Raw genomic sequence first — 9,353 nt, forward strand, 5'->3', positions numbered from 1 at the left:
GACCGAAGTCGGAATCGACTCCTCCCCGGACAGCTCGGAGTACTGCCGTGATAAGGCATCCGCTCTGATGTTCTTGGAACCGGGTAGGTAGGAGACCACGTAATTAAAACGTGACAAGAACAGAGCCCATCTGGCCTGACGTGGTGTCAATCTCTTGGCCTCAGAGAGGTAGGTCAGATTCTTGTGGTCCGTCAGGATGAGAACCGGAACCACCGAGCCCTCGAGCAAGTGCCTCCATTCTTTAAGGGCCTGCACGATGGCCAATAACTCCCTGTCACCAATCTGATAGTTGCGCTCCGCGGAAGACAGTTTCCGGGAGTAAAACCCACAAGGAAGCAGAGGACCCTCTGGTGTTCTACGCTGAGACAGAAGGGCGCCTACTCCCGTCTCAGACGCGTCCACCTCGAGGACAAAAGGCAACCCAGGGTTGGGATGCGACAGAATCGGAGCCGACACAAAGGCGGACTTTAGAGCCTCAAAAGCTCGGATGGCCTCGAGCGGCCAGACCTGGGGATTACTGCCCTTCCTGGTCAGATCCGTGAGAGGCTTGGCTAGCATGGAAAAGTCCCTGATGAACTTCCGATAATAATTGGCGAAGCCCAAAAAGCGCTGCAGGGCATGAAGACCACTGGGCTGGGGCCACTGTAAGACAGCCGAAACCTTCTCAGGATCCATGGAGAACCCCTCAGCGGAAATGATGTAACCTAAGAAGGTTACCTGGGATCGGTGAAATTCGCATTTCTCAAGCTTACCGAACAGCTTGTTCTCTCGTAACCGTTGCAACACTCGTCTGACATCCAGAATGTGGGCCTCCATGGATTCAGAATATACCAAGATGTCATCCAAATAGACCACCACACACTGCTGCAACAGGTCACGGAAAACATCGTTGATGAATTCCTGGAAGACTGCGGGCGCATTGCACAACCCAAAGGGCATAACCAAGGATTCATAATGACCGGTCCTGGTGTTAAACGCGGTCTTCCACTCATCGCCCGCCTTGATCCTTACCAGGTTATATGCCGCCCTCAGGTCGAGTTTGGTAAAGACCGTGGCCCCTTTGAGGCGATCGAACAGCTCGGAAATCAAGGGTATCGGGTAAGCGTTCTTGATCGTGATGCGATTGAGACCCCTGTAATCGATGCAAGGCCTCAACTCACCGCCCTTCTTTTTCACAAAGAAAAATCCAGCCCCTGCCGGGGACGAGGATTTGCGAATGTGTCCGCGTGAAAGTGCCTCCCTCAAGTACTCCTCCATGGCCTCATTCTCCGCTACCGACAGTGGATAGACCTTGCCACGAGGAGGAACGGCACCAGATTGTAACTCTATGGCACAATCGTATGGGCGGTGCGGAGGTAGGGCAACCGCACGCACCTTATCGAATACATCCCGGTACTCCTCGTATTCAGGAGGCAACAGAGAGTCCGAGGAAGTACACAGCAACTTGACAGACCCATGGATGCAACTAGCCCCACACTGCGGTGACCACGAGAGGATCTCGGCCGATCTCCAATCGAAAGTCGGATTATGCTTCTGGAGCCAGGGGTACCCCAAGACCACCGAGTAGTGTGGAGACAAAATAACCTGGAGACAGACCGACTCTCTGTGAACGGCACCAATGGCCATCCCCACTGGAAGGGTCTCATGAGTCACGTGTGGCGGCAGAAGGGGTCTGCCGTCTATCGCCTCAAGAGCCAGTGGGGAACCTCGAGGCTGCAGAGGAATGGAATTGGCGGCAGCGAACACACTATCAATGAACAAACCACCAGCACCAGAGTCCACCAACGCCTGGGTCGTCACCGAGCCCCCGACCCAGGAGAGGACAACAGTAATCAGTGGTTTGTCAATACGGGAAACCGGGGACGAGGAGACTCCACCCAAGATCTGCCCCCGACAGGATCTCAGGTGCGAGCGTTTCCCGGACGGTTCGGGCATGCCAACCGAAAATGCCCACCGAGACCACAGTACATGCATCGGCCCTCGCGTCTCCGGAGTACCCTCTCCCCCTCGGACAGGCGAGCAAACCCCAGCTGCATGGGTTCACCCCCAGACAAGTCATCCCCAGGAGGCGTGGGAGGAGAGGGAGGCACGGGTGGGACAGCAAACGTAGGCGCCAATCTGTTAGAAGACCTCCGCAGGCTCTCCTTAAAGGAAGGTCTCTCCCTGAGTCTGGTGTCAATCAAAATCAGGAAATAAATAAGAGACTCGAGCTCCACTGGTAGGTCCTTAGCTGCAACCTCATCCTTCAAGACATCCGAGAGACCATGAGAGAAAGCAGCGACCAGAGCCTCATTATTCCAGCCCACCTCTGCTGCCAGGGTACGAAACTCAATGGCGTATTCAGCTACGGATCGTGAACCCTGTCTGATGGACATAAGGAGCTTCGCAGCAGAGGCAGCACGAGCCGGCACATCGAATACCTTCCGAAGAGAAGCAACAAAACCGGAAAACTCGGCAACCACCGGATTGTTGTTCTCCCATAAAGGGCTGGCCCAGGCCAAGGCCTTGTCCGAGAGCAGCGAGATCAAGAAGCCCACCTTTGATCTCTCAGTAGGAAAGGCATGTGGCAGCAACTCGAAATAAATGCCCACCTGGTTAAGGAAACCTCGGCACTGAGTTGGCTCTCCCCCAAAGCGCTGTGGAAGGGGGGCAGAACCGATCATACCCCGAAACACCGCAGGCGCAGCAACAGGTGTCGGGGTAGACTCTGGCGCAACAACCGGAGCGGCAGTAGGAGCGGGCCCAGGAGCGACAACCGACCCATCGGCAACGGAAGCTAAATGAGCCGTGCGTTCAAGCAGGGTTTGCAACGCCACAGCGAACTGACCCAACAGGTGATCCTGCTGATCAAGTCTGGCAACCAGCGTAGGTAGCGAGGATGGCCCTGTACCGTCAGAATTCATGGCTTGGTCCTAATGTCATGGAACCATGAACCAGACGTACAACAAGAGATAAGTGGAAATAAGAAGGCTTTATTGAAAATCAAGCTGTCAGGCAAAAGTCCAAACGGATGGCTAAACCGAAGCAGGGTCTTGCGAAGCCAGAGGTCAGGAACCAGAAGGGTAGTCAGACGAAGCCTGGATCAGGAACCAGCAGGGTAGTCAGACGAAGCCAGGATCAGGAACCAGAAGCAGCAGCAGTCTTAGAAGCATGTGAACACAGGAGGACCAAGCAAGGAACTGAAGCCACAGACCTCCTATATATATGAGCTAGGCATCCAGCTCCTCCCAGTGGGAAGGAGAAGCCGCAGGGTGGGAGGCTACAAGAAACCCAGAAACCAAGATGGCCGCCAGCACATGTCAAACGAAGGAGAACAGCAAGAAGGTAAGACCATGACACTCCCAGACACTGTTCAGAGAGGTGTACTGTTTTCCCTCCTTGTAAATCTCACATTTGATGATGGACCACAGGTTCTCAATGGGGTTCAGATCAGGTGAACAAGGAGGCCATGTCATTAGATTTTCTTCTTTTATACCCTTTCTTGCCAGCCACGTTGTGGAGTACTTGGACGCGTGTGATGGAGCATTGTCCTGCATGAAAATCATGTTTTTCTTACCTTGCAGACTTCTTCCTGTACCACTGCTTGAAGAAGGTGTCTTCCAGAAACTGGCAGTAGGACTGGGAGTTGAGCTTGACTCCATCCTCAACCCAAAAAGGCCCCACAAGCTCATCTTTGATGATACCAGCCCAAACCAGTACTCCACCTCCACCTTGCTGGCGTCTGTGTCGGACTGGAGCTCTCTGCCCTTTACCAATCCAGCCATCTGGCCCATCAAGACTCACTCTCATTTCATCAGTCCATAAAACCTTAGAAAAATCAGTCTTGAGATATTTCTTGGCCCAGTCTTGACGTTTCAGCTTGTGTGTCTTGTTCAGTGGTGGTCGTCTTTCAGCCTTTCTTACCTTGGCCATGTCTCTGAGTATTGCACACCTTGTGCTTTTGGGCACTCCAGTGATGCTGCAGCTCTGAAATATGGCCAAACTGGTGGCAAGTGGCATCTTGGCAGCTGCACGCTTGACTTTTCTCAGTTCATGGGCAGTTATTTTGCGCCTTGGTTTTTCCACACGCCTAATAATTATGCACACCTGATATAGGGTGTTGATATCATTAGACCACACCCTTTCTCATTACAGAGATGCACATCACCTAATATGCTTAATTGGTAGTAGGCTTTCGAGCCTATACAGCTTGGAGTAAGACAACATGCATAAAGAGGATGATGTGGTCAAAATACTCATTTGCCTAATAATTCTGCACGTAGTGTATAGGGGTATTTTATACTGGCACATTATAGGGGCGCTATGGGGACATTAACTCAACTGGGGGCATTACAAAGGGGGTATTTTTTGCACTGTCACATTATAAGGCCTCATGCACACGACCGTTGTGTGCATCCGTGGCCGTTGATCCATTTTCCGTGATTTTCTGCGGACCCATTGTTTTCCAATGGGTCCGTTTTATAATCAGAAAATGCTCCGTTTGTCATCCGCGACCGTGATCCGTGGTTCCTGTCCGTCCAAAAAATATGACCTGTCCTATTTTTTTCACGGATAACGGTTCGCGGACCCATTCAAGTCAATGGGTCCGTGAAAAATGCGGATGCACCTTTTAAGCCTTCCGTGTGTCATCCGCGTCCGTTTTTTTATGCGGATTTGTTGCCTGGAAACCTGTCTCCAAGTCCTTTGGGCAATAAAAAAAAATAATATAAGACAGGGAGTTGAAAGTAGTCGATTGGAAAGCCTTGTTTGTGCGGTGATTTGCCACAGACATATTTTTTATCTGTCTGATTTTGTCAAGATCACTGTGCCACTTAAAAAATGCCCAAATGGAATGTGGACAAACTTATTTCTTTGGTCCAAGAAAGGCCCGAGCTATGGGACACACGGCCCCCTGCGTATCAGGACCGTGTGCGGAAGGAAATTTCTTGGGAGAAAGTGGCCCGTCGCCTCAAGCCACGCGACTGGGAGAAAGCGGATAACCGAGGTCGTGCAGAACTAGGTACGTGCAAGTAATGTCGCTATCATGTCCCTTTGGAGGCAAGGCTTAATTGTGTATTGCAGGGATGCTCAACATGTGGCCCTCCAGCTGTTGTTAAACAACAACTCCCACCATGACCTGCTGTACCTGAAGGCCTGCTGGGAGTTGTCATTTTGCAACAGCTGAAGGGACACACGTTGAGCATCCCTGCTCTAGTGGTATGTACATGTAGGGGCCTAGCTGTAGGGGAAGCAGGTGAAGCAGCTACATTTTGTCCATGAGCCTGAAATGGCCTATCCGGGAGGAGGAGGTGGAGGATTAAAATACTTTGTCAGGGACCCCTCCACAGTGTATGTACATTTATATATACAGTAACAGTATAGATAATATATAAAAATGTAGAAACTGCGCCCTGAGAAAAGAGAGTGCTCATTACTAGCCACAGGACTTGAGGCGGCTTGTAAGGAAGGTGTTGCAAACAAATTACTGTGGTAGGGGGGCCTCCTTTAACATTTGTGATTGTGGCCAGTCATTTCTCAGTACGCCACTGTGTCTATGTTTTATACAATTTCCATGTACTATTTTACACGCCACACCATGTTTTAATGTCTGTTCCAACCTTACCTACTGGCCACCGTTGTAATGTATACCGTGCCTTTTTTTTTGGGCAAGTTTGGACACATGTGCCATGTTGGACAAGATCTTTAAACATCTCTCTATTTCCAGTATCAGGAAATAGTTTTTTTTAAAGTCAATCTCCCCAAAAATTCGGCCTTCCAGTAATTGACAACCATTATCTTACACCCACAACTGCCAGACTGCACTCTGTTTTGGCTTTTTTTTATTTTTTATTTTTAAAAGAACACATTTTTCTTTTTAAAGGAAACCTGTCACCATGATTTTGTGCATAGAGCTGGGGACATGGGCTGCTAGATGGCCACTAGCACATTTGCAGTACCCAGGTCCCATAGCTCTCTGCGCTTTTATTGTGTTAAAAAACAGTTTTGATCGCTATGCAAATTACCTGATATGAGTCCTGTAGCCGGAGATGAGTCAAGCGGAAAGGAGCCCAGCACCGCCCCGCGTCCTCCGAATCTCCTCCTTGCTGGCTGACGTCACAGAGCTGGAGTGCCGAAATCTCGCGATGCGCGAGCTAGCGCATGCGCAGTGTCGGCATCATGTTTATTCCCTGTACTGGCATCAGCACAGGGATCGAACTACGCATGCGCTAGCTCGCGCATCGCGAGATTTCGTGGCTCCAGCTCTGTGACGTCAGCCAGCAAGGAGGAGATTCGGAGGAGGCGGGGCGGTGCTGGGCTCCTTTCCGCTTGACTCATCTACGGCTACAGGACTCATATCAGGTAATTTGCATATCGATCAAAACTGTTTTTTAACACAATAAAAGCGCAGAGAGCTATGGGACCTGGGTACTGCAGATGTGCTAGTGGCCATCTAGCAGCCCATGTCCCCAGCTCTATGCGCAAAATCATGGTGACAGGTTTCCTTTAAGTCCAAATTTGGGGAAAGCAAATATTATATAACTTTTGATGTTTGTTTTCACAGTTAAAAATTTAAAGGTACGGTGGAATAGCTGCAGGGACCAGTTCCGGAGGGAGCTTAACGAAAAGGCCGCAGTGGAGATGGGTCTTCAAAAAAAAGGCCATACATTTACACTGAGCAACTCAGTTTTCTTCGTCCGGTGATGGAGTTGAGGCCGTAAGTCTTCTTTATTTAGTAATCAATGCATTTTTACGGAATATATGTCATTGCACACAATGCAAATATATATATGTATTATACCTTTAGTCCAAGTGTGTGATGCTATCTATGATGTTGCTGGAGTATTTCAGACTTGTTGGTGGTGCTTTTAGACAGGATGGCCTGAGCCACCAATGTATCCTCAAAATTTGTCGGAAATCTCACTTCACCTTTGTTGAAACTCCTTTTTTGAGTTAAATTTCAAAATGATGCATACACATTGTTGGTATTTATTTTTACGAACTTTTTCAAAGCTATTTACTTAGCTCTTCAAATGTGGCCATATTGATAGGATATGCAGCTATTGTCTTTCCGGTCCACGTCTGTCCGCTGGAAGTTGCACATAAATTTCAAGCATAGCCATGACAGAGAAGGAGGACACATTGCTCTTGCGCAACATCCCTCTGTTATTTTCAATAGGGATGCCTAAAATAGCTGTGTGCATGTTCCGATAATAGCATCTGGCCCGTATAAATTTCAATTTACAATCTCCCAAAAATTTACCAATAATAAGGGAATGTCATTACACCCTTGGAACTCAAACCAGGGTTGCTCTCCCAGCATTATTCTTGTTTTTAGAACAATATAAGTCCATCATGGCCCTTGTGGATGAAGATTAAATGACGTCAGGCACATCCATACTGCGGCACTCAGGCAGCGTTAAAACTACAACTCCCAGCATGTCTGGAGTGTTTCCAGCTATTAGGACATGCTTGGAGTAACATTTTATAAAAATATGGAGGCACATTGCTTGAGTAGGGCCAGTCTAGAAGGCCAGAAAATCTTCAGTTGGCTAACTCCAAACCTGCAAGTTTATAATCAGGCTACCAACCAACACCCCTAATTTTTGGGGCATAAAACTTATGCTATTGACACACTGTACATATCATAAAAACATAAATGGTTAATTTATGCCATGTGTCCTTTTTTGGAATTTGTTGAATTTTTAGTTTCTACAACCTTTTTGGATATATGTTACATGGCCTTATATATAGTAGCCATTTAATCGGATGTTGTATATTTGTTTTCAAATTTAAAAATACATAAATCTACAACAAAAAAATTGAATTCTATCTACAGTACTGTGGACAATCTAGAGGACACAGACGAATCAGATTTGGGGGGTGAAGAAACGCCTGTGGTTTTTTCACCTGAATCAAGCCCGCAACGATCTCCAGCTGTGGAAGCAACTGAACCACCCATGGCAACGAGTGGCGGGGAACCCGAAAGGCCCCAAACTTCTCAACAGCCCAGGAGGAGGAGGAATGTCCGTCAGTCTTCCTCTGAGCTAGTAACTCGGGAAATGATAGATGCCCAAGTTATCGAGTTCCTGGCTCAGAGGAGGACTGATGGACAAGAAGAAATCATGCTAAGGGGGCTTGCGCCAGTGATGAGGCAGGTACCCCAACCAAGCCATCAACAATGTTTTGCGTCCCTAGCACTGGTTCTAAAAATGTACTCGCTCCCATACCAGGGAGACTATTATATTATTTGATATATTATTTGAGATTAATCAGTTGCTGCAAAAAACTTGATGGCTTCAACTCAGCAGCCTACCTCCTTTCATCAGGCTCAACATCCAAGCCATGGTCCTCCTTCTGCCGGACCTACTTTCCAGTGGTCACAAGACCGAAACCCTCCCCTTGCCCAGTCCTTGAATGTGGGTATGTTTTCAGCTGGTACACCCCAACCGGCCCAGGTACGGTCGGGATCTTCGTACGCCCCTGGCTCTTTTACTAGAGACTTATTTGATTTGTCATTTTTTTTTTTTTTTGTTTGTCTGCAGCATTGTTTTGCATTTTGAATAATCTTTAAAAAAAAAATAGATGTTTTATTGTTTTACAGTAAAAAAAAATTACAAAAATGCAAGTGGCTTATGTTTTTAAAATTATACAACACATTGGAACACTTCTACCAGTTTTAGTCACAACAGATAAACACCCAAAATTTGAAGTAAGCACACTTTATTAGGCTACATAATTGGTTCAAAAATTAAATATTAAAGAGGTATTAGAAGGTTTTTGGATTCATATTTAAAAATCCTACAACATGATGTTAAAATTAGTCCAACATAAGAATAATTTGAAAAAAGAATATGGATTTTTAAATTTGTAATCCACAAACCTCAGCCCGCAAGCCCGCGTCAAGGGTCCTCAGTGTTTTGCGAGTCCCTACACTCAACTACCACAGTAAATTTTTAGAAACTATCTACAAAATAATAAACAACTAAAGAGGCCAGAAGATTTCAAAAACTGCCACGAATAGCGTTCCTCTGCCATGGCAAGGACCCCTCTGGGCTGGAAAAGTAGTCTGCATAGAGTTCCCGAACTGCAAGACCAGCAGTCCCAGGTCGCCTATGCGAAATTGGCGCATACAACAAAAGCATACTTGGAACCAGGGGCGTAGCTATAGGGGGTGCAGAGGTAGCAGTCGCTATCGGGCCCAGGAGCCTGAGGGGGCCCAAAGACCATTGTGCCATATAAGACACTGGCATTATAGAAAGTGCATACTGGTCAATTTACACCTCTGGCTGGAGGAAAGGGGTTAGGTTAAGAATTTGGCATGGGGGTGCCCTTTCAATGTTTGCCTCAGGCAGCAGGAAGGCTATGTGCTTCCC

This window comes from Bufo gargarizans, chromosome 2, assembly GCF_014858855.1.
Source record: "Bufo gargarizans isolate SCDJY-AF-19 chromosome 2, ASM1485885v1, whole genome shotgun sequence".
Lineage (NCBI taxonomy): Eukaryota > Metazoa > Chordata > Amphibia > Anura > Bufonidae > Bufo > Bufo gargarizans.